This window comes from Lissotriton vulgaris, chromosome 4_1, assembly GCF_964263255.1.
Source record: "Lissotriton vulgaris chromosome 4_1, aLisVul1.2, whole genome shotgun sequence".
In the NCBI taxonomy this organism is placed as follows: domain Eukaryota; kingdom Metazoa; phylum Chordata; class Amphibia; order Caudata; family Salamandridae; genus Lissotriton; species Lissotriton vulgaris.
In genome coordinates, this window is record NC_141691.1 from 1,221,716,225 (window position 1) to 1,221,735,239 (window position 19,015).

At 37.1% G+C, this 19,015-nt stretch overlaps 1 long non-coding RNA gene across 1 annotated transcript; it reads right to left on the reverse strand.

Moving 5' to 3' along the window:
- Positions 1–10,696: 10,696 nt before the first annotated feature.
- LOC147723076 (uncharacterized) lies at positions 10,697–11,110 on the reverse strand. Its single transcript, XR_015310059.1, has 3 exons — positions 11,060–11,110; positions 10,897–10,961; positions 10,697–10,804 (listed from the first exon to the last, which is right to left on the reverse strand). It is a non-coding gene; the product is annotated as an uncharacterized LOC147723076 (long non-coding RNA).
- Positions 11,111–19,015: the final 7,905 nt, after the last annotated feature.

A 19,015-nucleotide genomic window follows, 5' to 3' on the forward strand; every position in this document is an offset into this window, starting at 1 on the left:
GGGCAACTGGAGTGTCCAAAGCAACTGTAGTGGACAATTCTGATGACTGGGTTCTGGATTGACTGCAGTGGACATGTTGGACTGAGGGGGTGGAGGCCCCACTGCTGTGCCCATGTCAGATTGTGGGGGTGGGGGCTCCGCTACAGTTGACAGGTCAGATGGGAGAGGGCTGTCTCCCCACTGCAGTATCTGGAAGTGATTGAGCGTGTGGTGTTGTGGGAGTGTAAGTGCCTTTGGTAGGGGATGAGGGCCATATAATCTTGGAGTTGGTGTAATAGTGTGTGGGTGAACCTGGGATAGCTTTTGGTGTGTGAACTTTGGGAGGGGTGGTCTTGGCTTGGGCAGATGTGGCTTTTGGGGGTGAAGTGTGGGATATGGTGGGGTCTTGCCTTTCTTCGTCCTGGGGGTGTATGTGTGGGGTCCTCAGTGTTCCTACTCTTGGGGGATGGTGTGCGTGTGGTGAGAGATATCCTCTCTGTGCGTGGTGACTTGCACCTGTGTGAGTGTGCTTTGGGCAGGTAGGTCAGTGTGGACTGTGCATAGGGCAGAGGTAGGAGGGGTGAAGAACTATTGCAGGAGGGGCACTGCAGCTGTCAGTAAGGAGGCCATGGACTGATTTGTCCGCTGTAGGGCAGACATGTTTGATGATATTCCCTCAATGTATGACACCAATTGGGTCAATAGACTGGCGTGTGCATGGGGGACACTCAGCATAAATGTTTACCCCACATGTAACTGTTTCAGAAAGTCCACAGACTCCACACAGCAGGGGTACCTGGACCAAAGGAGACATGCTCCCTCACACGGGAGTGTCCACAGACTTTTAGAATGGGAGCAGCTAGAAAGGTGGAGGTGGTGGTGGAGGAGACAGACTCTGTGGGTGCGGCCTCTGCTCTGGTAACTCCCACCAACACAAGGGAGTTGTCACTGGAGCTGGATGGTTCATCAGCTGATTTTAAAGTATTTGAGTGGGCATCAGTGTGGCTCTCTTCACCCTCTGTGCCACTGGGTACCTCATCTTCCTCCACAGTGTACCCCATTTGGCTAGCCGCTTCCTCCTGGTCCATGGAATTCTCTCCTTCACTTGCTGTCAATAATGCTGTGAACAAGGAGGGGAAATATATTCACATCAGTCATCTGCATGTGCTTGACACAAGATTTCTCTTCACAGCACATCCCAGAGCAAGGCCTTGCAGAATGTCAAAGCCACTATTCCTTTACATCACACATATGTAAATAGGTCACTTGTCAGTATGCCAGTGAATCATTGTTACCAAACACATGATGGCAATGATAAACATCTGTTAGATGTATCTCAAATTAAACTATATACATGCCCAACAGGGTGCTGTCTTGCCTGTTGTTTGATCCACCATGCTCCAGAGTGTCAGGGCTTCTTACAAACATTTCCCATCTCATGCAAGGGAGTCAGAAAGTAGGCACGCAAATGGTATGAACACATTCCTAAGTTTACATGATGAACATACTACCATCCTCAGTAACCATAATGGGCTCATGTTGTGAACTCCAATGCAGAAATGGTCTGCATGCAGGACAACTGATATGTACAAAACTGCTTCTTAATCTTTTTCATGTGGCACACTATGCCACAATCCTGTCTGCCTAAACAGTCTGTACTGACTCTTGTTACCGGGGCAGTGAATTAAAGATTTAACAGTCAGCACCAAGCCACACTCATGGATACACTGAGCAAGTAACATCTGTAGTGCTCAAGTATACTTATCCCCTAAGTGCTACATAGAATTCAAACACTTTGACAAGCTCACTTTGTTTTACTGAAACATTGGAGTTTATGAAGTCTCAAATCTCAATACAGGAACATTTTGCAAACTCCCAAAAACAAAGTAATGCAGCATACACATACATGTTTAAGCCACAATTATGCACAGTCAAGGGATGACACACAAATGATTAGTCCTGTGTATCTGAGCCAATTGACTGACATGAGATTTCTTTCCATATCCAATACATTGGCCACATGTGTCATCAAAATCACTCATTTGGTACACAATGACACAGAGTCAGACACATGAATCTCCATTTGCAACGGTTACAGTGTTGCCTGACAGATAAAAATGGGATATGACAGTGTCTCTGATGGCCTGACTTGGCATACCTGTCCTGGGTCCATGTGCAACATGGGAGAAGTGGGAATACAAGGCTAGTTACAATACAGTATTCAAGCAGATCCAGTTTATTTGTCTGAGCTATCAACATTGGTCCTACCTGCTGTACTTGTGTGCAGTATTTATGTCACAAACCTGTGTTTACCCAGATCAGCTGTTACATTGTATGTACAGCACAGAGTGCAGTTCATAATTCTGTCAAGTTGCTGACACATGTTAGACAATCACATCACTCATGATGGCCAACTCAATGCACCTGTTGTACGTGGTTCTTTACACAGTGACATTGGACTACAACAAATACCCAGGAGCCTAGTGAGACATGTCACAGACAGAAAGGGACACACCTGGGCATCAGATGACAATGGGGCATCTTTACATATAGGCACACAAGTGTTGTCTCAGAAGGCACACGACTTGTGAGAGTATTACCTGGCTGAGGGAGTGCAACATGCAGGTCAGACATAGTTCAGCCTACTGGCTCAAACTCACCACCTCCTTTCTGCTGTCTGGCCTTCAACTGCTCATCCAGGTCAGGGAAAGCCACCATTAGTAACTGAAGCATGTGGGGGGGGGGGGTCAGGGTCCGTCATCTACCCCGTTTGCGGGGCAGATGCAATGCTTGAAGACCCCCACAGATCTCACAGCCTGGACGATGGTCAGCAAAATGTCCTGCTCCTGATGGGTGTCGACCTGTAAGGATGACATAGTGACACACCATTACTTTACATGTTTGTTCATCACACACGTGGACATATAGGCCATTGGTAGTAGGGCAGATGATGTATTAAGGAAGTTAAAATATGAGCAGGAGCAGTTGTTCTGTCTGCAAGCCTGCCTTAACAACATGAGAACAGTGCATGAAATGAAATTACACAGGATACACTTTTAAATCACTGTACGTGTCCAGTACAAAATTCTAAACACTGTGGGAATTGCAATGACTATGTATGCATGCATGTCCTTGGTGTTCTGAATGCTAGTAGTGCCTGTTGGGAAACATGGTGTACTGAGAAGTCAGTGCAATCAACACTCACCTGCTCCCTTGGATTTCCATACAGCTTGCTGTACTGTGGAACGAGGCTGTCCAGCAGGGCCTAATTTCCCCCCTCTGTGAAAGCTGGGGCCCTCTTCACAGTACGTGCCATGCAGAGACAGCAGCAGTGATAAGTTGTAATGTAGGTAAGTAGCATGTAGAGCAGGCTAGTGAAGTCTCTTGGGAACAGACAGCCTTAAATCTGTGCTGCAGAGGTGGATTCTGTTCCATGGGTCCAAAGAGATAGGTCAGAGACGTTCGCATTATCCAAATTTGTCCAATCCATCACATTGCAAGCCTCGGACATGCCTACCATGTCGTTCACATTTTCAGCATCATGACACTATAAATTTGGATATATTGTAGTTGTTTCACAAACGGATTTGTATGAACAAGATTGGTACATGCTGCAAAAATGCATCTGTCCCCATGATGATTAATAGCCAATGTATGCGTCCAGCTTGGTCTTGAAGTATACGCCGTGTCTTTTGAATACTCACCCACGTCTGTCCCACAGAAGGCCAATAGCCAATGTATGCATCCAGCTTGGTATTGAAGTGTATGCCACGTCTTTTGAATACTCCTAGAGTCTGTCCCACAGAAGGCCAGTAGCCAATGTATGCGTCGGGCTTGGTATTAAAGTGTACACCGAGTCTCTTGAATAGTCCATTGCGTCTGTCCCCATTACAGTAAACAGCCAAAGGATGCAATCCACACTATTTTGGCTGAGCCTCAGGTGCCCTACACCAATCAATAAGCCTATCACACAGTATAGGAAACCACATTTCCAGCTTCATTACATGTGTGGATAGATAGATTCACATGTCATATTGGACAGAATTTTTTGTAGCTCATACTTCCATAATGAGCCATGTTTCATGGGAACCAAATTCATTGTGTGTGATGCAAATCACAACTGTGAGTGACAACTTTGCAGATATCCACCCTAGGCCTGGACACAGTTCCAGGGGCCTATTGTGTGAACACATGTTACATACATCCTGAATAACTACTGTAATGGACTGTATTTTACAAAGTGTTCTTGAGTTACTATTGTGGGGTGTATCGACAGTATTTGCTTATTGTGCCACAAACGCAATCCTTTTTTAATGTTGTAGATGTCATTCATTTCAAACATCCATCTGTATTTGACATGTGAGTTGCTGTTGTGTCTGTGTGTCACAGACATACCTGTTTGCCATGCAAACCAATTTGGAAACACATCATGTGTGTTTCATGATTTGGAAGGTACGTGTACGTCAGACCCTACGTCATGACAGTGTCAATGTGGTATTACATGATCCCTGTGTGTGGACCTTTCAAACACCTGTCATTTTGACAACACATCTATCTTCACTAGTCACTGAGGTGTGTGTTAGGTGTGTGACATTTGGTCAGATGTACTGTGACAGACCCCATTGATTGTTCACAGCACAGTATTGCACTTGTACAACCATCAGGACCTGAAATGTTGGGTGAGGGGCACATAGCTAGCATCTGTGTCAATGCTCAACAGCCCACACCTGACTTCATTGAGTCTTGCTGTGATGTAGCATGTGATATTTAGCATGTTCATTGCCACATATGAAAGGTAAATGATAATGTTTCTTTTTCACCTATGTACCGCAGGAGACCAGATGTCCAAAGACCCTTTCCAGACCTAGAAACCATAGCTGAACGTGACAGTATCCTATGTTACCGCTTCACCAGACCACTCATTGAGGAGTTGGCAGAGCAGTTGGTCCCACATTTGCAACCTGGATGGGCATTTCCCTCAGCGCTGACCCCCAAGGTGAAGGCGATGGCAAACCTACATTTGTTTGCCACAGGCACTTTCCAGTACACTGTGGCTACTGCTGGTGGGATGTCACAGACAATGTGTAGCCATGTCCATGTCCTCACTATACATTTATCCTTTCACACCTAATGTCCTTAAACAGTGATATACGACGATACCACCTCAGTGTACGACAATACTACTTCTTTGAAACTGACCAATGCACTGTGCGACTTTTCTTGCCACACTTCCTCTGATAGCAGGCAGTGGCACTAGCTTCACAAAACACTTGGAAGCTTTTTCTGAACTGCATATAACGTAATACAAACTCAACAGATGTTAGTTCATAATTCTGTACATTTAAACGGTATTAAGATGGAATATCGACGGGAAAATATCGACTAGCATTAATATCGTAGTAAGAATATCGAAAATCAAAAATATCGCTTAAGTAAATATCGTTGTAAAAAATATCGTTTATTTAGATTGACATAAATATCGTCAAACAAAAATATCGATGAATAGAATATCGTTGAATAAAAAGTCGTTGTATATAATATCGTCAAAAAAATATAATGTGTTAGAAAAAAAAAAAATTTATTATAATGTTGTGTATAAAATTAGAAAAAATAATATTAGTAATACTAAGGTTAAAAAAATAATATTTTACAAAAGATTTGTTAATATTCTAGTAGCGGGTTATTGGTATTATAGGGGATAAGGGTGGGTAGTAATTTAAAATTTAATATAAAAAATGTAAATAAAAAAACAATTTAGAAATTTAATCAGAATGCGAAATTTAAAAATAGTAAATAGATATTTACTCGAAAATTTAATTTTAATGATTAATGAAAAAGTCATATTTAATTTTAGTGGCGGGTAATTGGTATAATAGGGGATAAGGGTGGGTAGTAATTTAAAAATTAAAAAAAATAACAAAATAAAAAATTGCGAAATTAGAAAAATAATCAGAATTCGAAATTTTAAATTTCAAAAATAAAATTGTCACGAAAAATTATTTGTAATCCTTAAAGAAAATATTATAATAACATTTTTGGAGCGGGTAATTGGTATTTTAGGGGATAAGGGTGGGTAGTAATTTAAAAATAAAAAAAAATAAAAAAATAAAAAAATGCGAAATATGAAAAATAATCAGAATTCGAAATTTAAAATTTCAAATTTGAAATTGTCACGAAATTTTATTTATAATCCTTAATGAAAATATTATCAATAATTTTTTGGATTGGAGTTAGAATAGTTATTTATTATGCTTTACTATCCAGCACTTTCCCTGACTTATGTTGGACTGGAGTTAGAATAGTAATTTATTATGGTTTACTATCCTGCACTTTCCCTGACTTATGTTGGACTGGAGTTAGAATAGTAATTTATTATGGTTTACTATCTAGCACTTTCCCTGACTTATGTTGGACTGGAGTTAGAATAGTCATTTATTATGGTTTACTATCCAGCACTTTCCCTGATTTATGTTAGATTGGAGTTAGAATAGTAAATTTTTTAGGATTATTATCCAGCACATTCCCTGAGTTAAGTTATGTTTGGACTTAGAATAGTAAATTATTATAGTTTATCATCCAGCACTCTCCCTGACTTATGTTGGACTGGAGTTAGAATAGTAATTTATTATGGTTTACTATCCAGCACTTTCCCTGACTTATGTTGGACTGGAGTTAGAATAGTAATTTATTATGGTTTACTATCCAGCACTTTCCCTGACTTATGTTGGACTGGAGTTAGAATAGTAATTTATTATGGTTTACTATCCAGCACTTTCCCTGACTTATGTTGGACTGGAGTTAGAATAGTAATTTATTATGGTTTACTATCCAGCACTTTCCCTGACTTATGTTGGACTGGAGTTAGAATAGTAATTTATTATGGTTTACTATCCAGCACTTTCCCTGACTTATGTTGGACTGGAGTTAGAATAGTCATTTATTATGGTTTACTATCCAGCACTTTCCCTGACTTATGTTGGACTGGAGTTAGAATAGTCATTTATTATGGTTTACTATCCAGCACTTTCCCTGACTTATGTTGGACTGGAGTTAGAATAGTCATTTATTATGGTTTACTATCCAGCACTTTCCCTGACTTATGTTGGACTGGAGTTAGAATAGTAATTTATTATGGTTTACTATCCAGCAATTTCCCTGACTTATGTTGGACTGGAGTTAGAATAGTAATTTATTATGGTTTACTATCCTGCACTTTCCCTGACTTATGTTGGACTGGAGTTAGAATAGTAATTTATTATGGTTTACTATCCAGCACTTTCCCTGACTTATGTTGGACTGGAGTTAGAATAGTAATTTATTATGGTTTACTATCCAGCACTTTCCCTGACTTATGTTGGACTGGAGTTAGAATAGTAATTTATTATGGTTTACTATCCTGCACTTTCCCTGACTTATGTTGGACTGGAGTTAGAATAGTAATTTATTATGGTTTACTATCCTGCACTTTCCCTGACTTATGTTGGACTGGAGTTAGAATAGTAATTTATTATGGTTTACTATCCAGCACTTTCCCTGACTTATGTTGGACAGGAGTTAGAATAGTAATTTATTATGGTTTACTATCCAGCACTTTCCCTGACTTATGTTGGACTGGAGTTAGAATAGTAATTTATTATGGTTTACTATCCTGCACTTTCCCTGACTTATGTTGGACTGGAGTTAGAATAGTAATTTATTATGGTTTACTATCCAGCACTTTCCCTGACTTATGTTGGACTGGAGTTAGAATAGTCATTTATTATGGTTTACTATCCAGCACTTTCCCTGACTTATGTTGGACTGGAGTTAGAATAGTAATTTATTATGGTTTACTATCCAGCACTTTCCCTGACTTATGTTGGACTGGAGTTAGAATAGTAATTTATTATGGTTTACTATCCAGCACTTTCCCTGATTTATGTTAGATTGGAGTTAGAATAGTAAATTTTTTAGGATTATTATCCAGCACATTCCCTGAGTTAAGTTATGTTTGGACTTAGAATAGTAAATTATTATAGTCTATTCTTTTCATAAATATACATTAAATACATTTGTATACAATTTTTATTTTCATATGACAAGTGTAAATTAAGAAACAATATTTTTAACAAAATATTTTATTGACATTTTGATTTGGTACTACAAAGATTGTACAAATTTTTTTTTTTTAATTTCACATTATTTTTGGTAACAAATTATATAGCATTTTTAGACATAAATAATGTTTTTATCATATATAAATTGTTATATTAAATTTTAATATTTTTATTAAAATTTAATATATTACATATTTATTATGTGATTATTTTTAACATGATATGTTCATAACATACATTTACATTTTGTAACATTTGAGAAAAATATTTAACAATGACATTCACTTTTCTAATAATAAACAAATAATACATAATTATTTTAAACATATTAATGTATTTATTACAATATTCATATGTTTTTTAACAATAAAAATACATTTATTAATACATATTGGGTATATTGTGCTATTTTATACAATGTATTTTTTATTGAAAGCCTATTTTGTCCTATTTTAGTTTTTATTATGGAGCCATCTTAGTTTAGGAACTTCACTTTTTTTTCTATCAACATCGTTGTTTGGGTCATTTTAGAAAACGGAAGCTCGCGGTTGGGAGCTGTTTCTTGTTGGTGAAGGTAAGTTTGTTTCTCATTACTTTTAAAGATATTTAAGTAAAGTTTAGTGATAGTTGTAGTGTGTATGTGTAGATATGTGTAGTACTTTACATAATATGTGCGAATTACGTGTTATTTAGCGACGTTATGGAGAACGTACTTTGTGAGGTAGTTCGAACAAAAGTAACGTTTACTGTCGATTAAGGGATGAATTTAGATTGTTTTTATCTTTTCTATACTATGTGTAGGCTATGCGTATTTCCTATGTTTTGAGGTTATTTTTTATTTCGATATTTTACAGGTTTTCCTTTTGGTGAGCAGATGGACTGTGACGTGTTTTTTTTAAGCAGGTACATACTTTTACATTGTTCTGCTTTTTTCGGGGTCTCAACTTTTTTTACTCGTGAGGATTTATCGTTTTTTTCATGGTTTCTATTTCGAGAGGATTGCTACGGGACTATTATCAAACAGTTGTATTTTTACATTTTGTTGGGATTTTTACACATTGGATATGGATAGCTGTTGGTAACATTTCTGTGGAAATTATCACCATGGAACATATTCTACAGCAGCAGAACCGTAAGTAAAAGTGATATTTACTTTTGGGTTGCATTGTGGTATAGTGTACTATTTAGTAAAATGTAATATTATTATGTCTTGTAAAAATATATTATTGATAATTTTACATGATATAATATTAATAAATTTTACTACATAGTATCTTTTATAATGCTTTGCTCACTTTTTGGAATTTTATATTTAAAGGATTGATTTTGCTATTAGATCTAAGTATGCTAGACCTTCTATACTTGGGTACATTCTAGTTTTTTGCTGCAGATATTCGTACATGTTTAATGTTTGTTTACTTAGTTTAGGGCCAATTTTAGAAAGCGATTGTTCTATTCTGAGTTCTTGGTAGCTTTGCTCTTTTTTTATGCTTTGGATCAGTTTGTGAAGTGTTGGTTGACTTCTCCCTAAAGTGGCTTGGAAGGCATTATGCCATCCTTCAACTGCGTTATTGGTTTTAGCTTTCTGTGCTATTGTACTAGCATATACATTCCACCATGGTATTTGAAATTTAGGTTGTCTACGGTGGCCTGAACGATGTAATCTTCCAACCCAGGTATCTTCAAAGTAGTCTAAGAAGGGAGTTAGTATTTTTTCATTGGTGCGGTAGAAAGGGCTGTCAATTAATAAATTGTAGTAGTTAGCTACTTCTGTTGTTGGTACATATGCTAATGCAATCAACTTTTTTATTTGATAAGCAAAGTTACTGTTTGTAGAATATTCTATGCTTAAAGTTGATTTTTGTAAGTGCCTCCATATGCTTTGGTTGTAGTGATAATAACAACCTTGTATGGAGGTATGGGGATATATTTTAAGGATTGCTTGAATCATGGCAATTTCAAAGTCAATGATAATTCTTTGAGGATAGTAATTATCTGTTAATTCTTTGATCGTTGTTAAAATGTCAACGTAGGTAGTATTAGTTTTGTTTGGCAGCAGAGTATAAATAAGAGGGATATTTGTATCTTGGTATTCCCCATGAATGGTGTAAAGTTGATAGAAAGGTTTGGGACAAACTTTAAAAGTCCCATCCATCATCCATGTTTCACATGATTTAAGCTTTTGCAAATTATTATTTGTAGCAAAAAGTAAAATTCTTTTGTCCTGGCTGTTGTTGTCATACATTAAGAATTTATCCTCATTATGTGTAATGGTATATTCAGGATATATTTTTATATCCTGAAAACTTTCTGGTGTTGGTGGAGTTGGATCAGAAGCACGTTTAGTTTTTGCAATTAATCTCTTTAAGTTGGGAATAGAAGGTAGCTGTCCTGTCACATGTTCAGGAACTTTGCTTAATACATTTTTTAAAATGCTAGTGCTTGTTTCTTGTGATCCTGTACTAGCATCTTTCAATGTTTCTAGTGCTTCTCTCACTTCCACTTCAGTTACATTTGGTGGGTGGTTATGCTCACGTACATTTAACACATTGTTATCAACAGTTGTTGCTCTACCATAGCATGCATTAGAGTAATATTTACTACATTTCCAATGGGTCTAATTTGCTTTCACTCTTTCTTGGGTGTAGGTGTAACCCATGTAGCTCAGCATTAGTTTTCCTTTTTGCGAAGTAATGAAAGTAGCTCCAGTTGCCATGTCTAAGGTAGATCTGTGGAAATATATATATGTGTTTTTAAGAATATTGAACACAATTTATAGAGATGTGTCTAATACTAGGCTACAGTGCTAATGTATACTTACTATGTGGCTTCACTGGTAAACCTTTTATTCTTACTTCTTTTTCAGATTTGTATCCTGTTTAAGTTCTGTAGTAGTGTTAAAGAATAATAGAAAGAAATACTTTAGTGTAATAAGTTTTTCATTTTAATTTTTGCATTTTTACACATACAGTGATTATACTTACTTAATGTAGTAGAAGATGTTGGTAGTGTAGTTGTAGATAGGCAAATAATTTTGTAGAGTCTGTGGAAAAAATTATCATTGTGTTACTTGTAGTATTTGGATGATAGTAGTTAGATACATGTTTTTAAAATTTTACATTTACTTAGCCAGTTTAAAAATTTTTTATCAGCTATCTAAGTAGACATGGATAAGGTAGTTAATAAAAGTGCTTACATCTAACTGTATTGTCGTTGTTGATAAGTTCAACATGTTTAGTTGTTACTCTAAAGAACAACAGTTTTAAAAATCGGGAGTTTATGGACTTATAGTAACTTCGAAAGAAAAATGGTATTTAACTTACTTGAAGTGTAGTGTGATGTATTGTAGTTGTAGTCGTTCGTTTGTATTCTCTTCTCTCAGCAAGGTAACCGTTTTTCTCCAAGTTTGGGCCAAAAATGGTAAATTACGTTAGGTGTGTAATTGTATTTATATGAGTGAGTTAATTAATGGTAGTTTTGGATTGGTTCAATTAGTGGAAATTCAAAATCATTGGTTGAGAACGTTATTTGGCGTGGGAAAACCGTTATTTTTGTGAGACGATGTTGCTTCACTATTTGTTTGTAAAAGTATATATTAAATGTTTTAGTGATGTCAATAAAATAGCAGAAAAATTTAAGTTAAATCAAAGAATAGTGCATTTCGAGTTGTTTATAAAAAGACGATATTTTTTGTATATATTTAGAGTACATAGGTCGTCGATGTTAGTGTAGTCGATATATATGTCAAAGGTAGTGTTATTTAAAATACAGTCGATAATGTAGTAGTCGATATTTAAGTAGTCGATATTAATGTTAACGATATTAGGGTTGTCGATAAAAAAATATCGATATTTGTGTGAAATCTATGTTATGTATAGGATGACGATATTTCTGTAAGCGATGTTTTAGTGACGATATTTATTATAGACGATATTTATGTTAACGATATTTCATCATGGAACCCATTTAAACTCTATATAATGCTTTATACATAATCCTAGCTAATTTCCTTAGCAAACACTACTCTGCTACCAAGTTATAACTGCTACAGCGGGACTCCAAAAATAAATTTGAAATCAACATCACCATTTCCCTGAATCCTCAGAACACACATTCATCCAACAGTGGGGCCCATTACACTGCACACTTTCTCTGTTCATTTAACTCGACTTCAGGGATTTGGTGAAAGAACCAGGAGTCCTACCATAACATTGTCGGGGTGTCTAGCTCTAATTAAATATTTATTATTTACACCTATAGTTTAAAAATGATTTACCATGGTTTCATTAAACACCATTTTAATCAGACACACCACCATAGTGACAATGGATCTGCTAGAAAAAGAATCAGACGTAGGAAAATACAAGACAAGCTTTAATTCTCAATTTATCTACTTTTTATTCAAAGCAAACTTTTAGTATGTCTGACATTTAGGCATTTATTAATTCTTTATTCAGGAAAATCTTTGACTTTATTTCAAAATGATAATTTCATTTTAAGCTTGGAAATAGACATTTATTTCGGAAATCAGTATAAAGTTTAGCAAAAGACAGATAGTTCCCAACTCATACTATCCTAACATCCCTAACTAATCCCTCATCGTATACTTTCAGTCCTGCAAAGAAAACATGTAATAAAGTAAAGAGTCCTTACATCCAAGATTTGATCTGAAATCCAGCAGCATTTCGCCTGGAAATCTAAAGAGCGACCCTCTCTAAGCAAAATCAGGGGATTTTAAACACTAATTTCCTAACTTAATCTATCTAAAAAGTATCTAACATCACCAATGCGGGTTCTTATTGGACGATTTGGGGTGGGTGAGCATCTTCTCACCATTACAACATTCATATTCACAGTGAATCAGCAAAATCATAATGCTGCTTTGTTTAGGACAGTCTTTGGCCTGGTAACTTCCTTGGCTCGCAACGTTGCACTGCTTTCCCACGTTTTGAACACTCGACTGTCCATGTTTTGGCGCCCATCCTGGCTTCAAGGGCAAGGTAGCCTTGAACCTTCCATCCGAGCACAGGCAATTAATTCTCGCTTGCAGGCATTGAATGCACATGCGCAGTCTAACATTCGCTTGCAGTTCATCAGAGCGGCCATTTTCTTAGTAGGCCTCAGAGGCCACTTTTTGGAACTATCGTAGAAAGAAACACAAATGTATGTTAAATATAGAACTAAAGTCCTTCTGTTTACCTCCCACCATACTAATGTTTCCCCATTAGTTATTACCTAGCAGGTAAGCTACATAAATGCACTTTATACTCACATATCCGATGACTTTCTGGCACAAAACATGTACAATACGTACATTTAAACCGCATTTATTTATGCTTAAGCTATGCATTAGTTTACATCATAATTACAACACGTATTAGTTAATTATATTGCTTCATGCAGGCAAAATTAGTATTCCCACGTGTTTTCATGTATGCAGCTTATACTATGGTTGATTATTTCACCACATCACAACATTAGTAAAATGTTAACATTATGGAACATTGATTTTACAAGGGGTACACAAAATTTTGTTTTTGCCACCTCGCTCCATCAATTCCCTCATCTGGTGATCCTATCACCAAACATCTTTCAAAATTTTGGAAAATTTAGCAGAACATTTTTCAAATTCTTCATATTAGAATAATCTATACTCTAGTAACTTTCTCCTTTGAATCTTTAAAAATCTTTTCTCTAATTTCTTACTCTTTCCCTTGCTTTTCGTTCTTGAATTGTCTTCTTTATTGCCTTTTTAAAATCTCTCCTACCTTTACATATGCAGCTTAATCTTATCAGAAAAATCACTATCACTAAGATTGTTATTGGAATTAGTATTTTACCTATACTTGAACTACCTATTTCCTGAAACCAATGCTTAACTGCTGTAAAACTTCTACCTAATTTTTCAAGAACACCTTCAACCTCCAGGGGTTCAATCTCTTCATGTAAATCTGTAATGTTTGTAATATACGTCTCAATATTTTGACTTTTATCTGGAATATAAGTACAACAATGTTGCACTTTCAATATTCCACAGACTCCTCCCTGGCTACAATTATTTCAAGGGCAAGTCGATTTTGCATTACCATAGCTCTCATAGCAACCATTTCAGTATCAACCATCAGTAAACCTCCTGCTGTGTCTGTTGACAATCGATCAACTATTGTGGACATTTTTCGGATTCTATTTGCTTTAAAGGAAATTCCCACTGCTGGTATCAGTGCTCCAAATACATCACCTATTATTTTCTAACACACTCTCTTTTCTTTTTCGACTTAAAACTTTGCCTATCCAATGCTTTCCATTAGTACCTCTATCTACATGAAAAATGTTAGGAAAGACCAAACCTGCATAACAGGTCCCATACCAATGGTCGGGTAACCTATTGTAAGCTTTATTCGTACAGATAAATTAAACACACGGAAAAACAGGATAATTTCCTCCTTTAAATACTCAACCCCCTATAATTCTATAGGTGCCTTAACATTGACTTGCACCCACAAAATAATTGTCATGCATACTATTGGCTCTTCTAATACAAAATTTCCATAACATTGGAGTATCTATGTTTATAGCCACATTCACATTCTTATCATCAAGATTTTCATCATTAAATGTCCAGTATTTAGATTTCGAATGCTTTATTTTCTCACTTCGTTTATAAGCAATCCTTCTTTCCTCAACCATATTCAAGAACGTCTTCTCTTCAATTCTCAATTTACATGTCAGTTTCTTATTAAAAGCATATTCGTGTGTCAACTCATCTATTTCCAAGAAATATTCTCCCATTACTTTTCCAGGTTTCTTTTTGTTCAATGCACCATCAACTTTTAGTTTAGCAAAGATGTCATCCACATTAGAATAATAATATTCCAATTTCCCAGTCTGATAAACCAAACTTGCAATTACACTATAGGTCACACCATATGTAAGAGGAAGGTGGTGATAGGTCACCCCTTCTGACACTGACGCTGGCAATTTCACACAAGCATAGCAATCATCAACATTCATAGTTTTAATATACTCAAGTAATAACTTTGAAAATGTGTTCTGTGTATAGTCACTGATGGACCTATCCTGATGCAACTCTGGTTTATACACATGAGTCTCATTAATTTCCACTTTCTCATTTAGCTTATTTAAACTCACATTTGGCTTTAATTTAGTTAAACTGTCTTGGAAAGGAATAACAATAGCTAAAATTACCCACAATATTATCAATAATCCCATACATATTGAAAAGCATCTACACCATTTTCTAAAAATAGAACATTTTGTTTTATGATTGCTGACGGCCATTTTTTTCTAACACAATTTTCTTCGACCTTGTGTCACTCTTAAATTCCACAGCACGTAATTAACTAACAATTTATTTTCGACCTTGTGTCAGTTCTATTCTAAATTACACTATGGTTATTTTTTCTGACAGACTTTCTTCGACCTTATGTGAACTCTGACCTCTTCTAATATTTACAATATCTGTCTCACAGGACTTCACAATTTTTCTTTTATTATCATATACTTTGAGCTCCTATCTCTTTTCTCTAAGTTGACTTTTTTACTCACTTTTCCCAATCATCTTTGGGTTGTACAGGTTTTCTTGGCTGCTATTGACTTCAACAATAGGCAGTAGGACAATATACGTCCACTCAGGTGATTTATATTTCTGGTTTGGTCGTCTTACACTTTTGGCCTTTGAATAACTTCTATTTTCTTTCCCAATGTCTCCTTATGGCTAGTGAACTCATTCACCTGCTCTTCTGGCTCTTTTGTTTTGTTCACCAGTTTGAATCTCAATCCACCAGTTTCTTTAGGCCAATTATCTCCTTTACAGATTTTCTTCAGTTTGATCTGCACTGTCATCAGTTTCACTTTCAGTTTCTTCAACTGTGTCATTGATTATAATTTTCACAATGTCTTTGTCTCCCTCCGATTCCGCTTTCTTCTCTGTTACTCTGTTAGGAACACCTTCATAACTGGTACTTGGAATCTCATTCTTTTCATGAGTTACTTCCTCTTCCCCAGTCTCAGGATTTCCGTTCCTGCTTGCATAGTTTTCAGATTTGTCTTCAGCTTTCTCCTTTTCAATGGCCTTATCTTCACTTACTCTTGCGTCTTTACTGGTGTCTGTCTTTACCAATTCTCAATCTTCAGATTCATCTTCAGAATCTGGTATCTCCACAATCTCCCTCTCACCTTCACCTTCAGACGCAGAGCTGGCTTCTAATACTTCCAGATGTCGAAGTTTCTGTCGATCTTCAGTATCTGGAGTTCTTTCTGGTTCAGCTTCAGAATCAGAATCAGTTGTACTTTCACCATCGTATGGGTATTCTGGTGCAGGCACACGAATGGTGTGGCTCGCATGCACCCACCTCGTCAATCCAGCACACTTGACTGCAGTAGTACTAACCAAGATCACCTGTCATGGTTTATGTCACCGAGGTACCAAACAATTTCTCCTGCGATGTACCTTCACTCGAACCCAGTCTCCAGGGACTAGATCATGAGCTGGATTTTTCTCTTTGGAATTTGACTCAGTTCCCACCTGGTGGAGCACAGAAGTTACCATATCAGACAGGTTTTGCAGTAATCCAGTATGATGTCATCATTAATTGTCAATAACTTATCAACAGGTACATAGGCCTGCCTCATCACCCTGTCCATCAAAATCTCATGTGGACTTAGTCCAGTTTTCCTGTCAGGAATGCTTCTCAGTGTCAAGGCATCTGGCCACTTAAGTCCTGTGGCCAAACACATTTTTACAATTCTGTTCTTAATGGTTCCATTCACCTGCTCCACTACCCCTGAAGCCTCAGGTCTGTAAGCACAATGTAGCTTCTGGTGAATGTCTAGAGATTCATAGATCTTTTGCATTAACTCGTTTTGAAAATGTGGTGTGCGATCTGATTCAATCGATACTGGGAAACCAAAACGTGGTATTATCTCTCGTAAAAGCAGTTTGGCAACAGTTACCCCATCATTCCTCCTCGTGGGGAAAGCTTCCACCCATCGGGAGAACTAACAGATTATCACAAGAATATACCTAAGCCTATTGCATGGGGGCAACTCCACAAAATCCATCTGAACCCTTGTAAATGGACCACCCTCCCGTCCTATGGTTCCCAAACTTACAATGGTTCTTCTGTTTGGTTCGAATTGCTGAAGGATAAGGGACTTGACATTGCTGACTTGGTAGGAGTAAATGAGAATAAAGAAACCTGCAGTATGATGTTTTGGAACGTCGCAGGCCTAGGACAGAAAATGACCAACCCCTCCTGGGAAACTGTCATAGACAATCAAGATATTGTGGCCCTCCAGGAAACTTGGGCTGTTGATCCTATGTATATGTATGGATATAAAACATATTGTACGCCCGCAGTGGGGGGAGTACATGGGAGACCTAAGGGTAGTCTAATTGCATTTCTCTCAAACTGTTTGTCATATGAGAGGGTACGATTTTATTCCAAATGCAGTTTTTACCACAAACTGGTAATTTACACTAAGAAGGGAGCCAGTGTCATTATCATAAATTTTTATAATAATATACCAAGAAGTGGAATACAGGATACATTGAAAATGTTAAGTAATGATTTACAGTGTGAAATAGATAACAAAGGGAAGGAAGCAATGATATTGTAGGGGGGTGGGATTTTAATTGTTCACTTTGTAAAAAGGGGAAAAAAGGCATCTGTGGTCTAATGTTAGAACAAGATATTAATCTCACACACTTTGACCATACTCTAACTGGGGATATGCTAAATGAGATACTGTTTAACTGTGGCTTGGGATATGCAAATGAAGTGGCTCACAAACCGACACTATTTGCTCCGACCTTTATTGGTAGAGGAGAAGCATCCACCATTAATTTTGCTGTTTGTTTAAATAGCTATGGCCATAAATTAAGTGGATATAAGATCTTGGATTTACCTATGAGTGACCATCTTCCACAAGTTCTTGAGATGGACACTCCATTTGTGGTAAGAAAAAAATATCTGCCTCCTACCCATGAAGTCCAGGATGTGATGCTTGGTAGGCAAAATGGGTACACACTCAAGTGGAGTAAGGTAGTCCCAGAGGAATTTTTAGCTAAATTGGTGAATGCATGAACAGAAAGTTTCAGAGTCTGCCTGGATGAAGATTTCATGAGTGAACATGTAATAGAACACTTCTACACTATAGCTTCTTTTGTTAAGGAGAGTCTAAGGGTGGAGCTAAAGAATGGGCGTAAGAACAACAGAAGATGGTTTTAATACGGAATGTACCAAGGCCCTGACCTAGCTCAAACACGCAATACATCGGGAGCCCCAGGATGTCTCTTTAATAAGAGATTTAAGAAAAAACTATTATTTGGCATTAACCAATAGGAAAAATGGCATAAAGAAAATGGCCTGGGAAGACTTATGTGCAGCTTCAATATCTAATGATATATCTGCTTTTTGGAGGGTGGTAAATGCCCCATTCCTCTGCGATAACCTCAAAGCCCGTATTGAAATCTCTATACATGAAGATGAGTGGGTTACTCATTCTTCCACTCTTTATATGGCTTTAGAGGAAACCCCTGAAATAGGACTGAACAGAGTGTATGAGAAAGGGGATGAAGTACAAAAAATGGTGGTCACTCTCCCCGAAGTCCTAAGAAGTATAAAAGCCACGAAGGGTGGAAAGGCAGCAGGTCCAGATGGGATCCCAGCGGATCTGTACAAAGGGAACAGTGACATCTGGGGTCCCATCCCGGTACAGCTTTTTAATGCAGCATTAGCAAGGGGCTTAAGCCCATCATGGTATAAATTGATTATTGTCCCCATTTATAAGAAGGGAGATAGGCAAAATTGTGTATGTTATAGGCCAATATCCCTACTTGACTCGTCAATAAAAATTCTTGGTAGAGTCATTTTAGAAAAATTACAATACTGGGCAGAGGACAAGGGGGTAATAAGCGA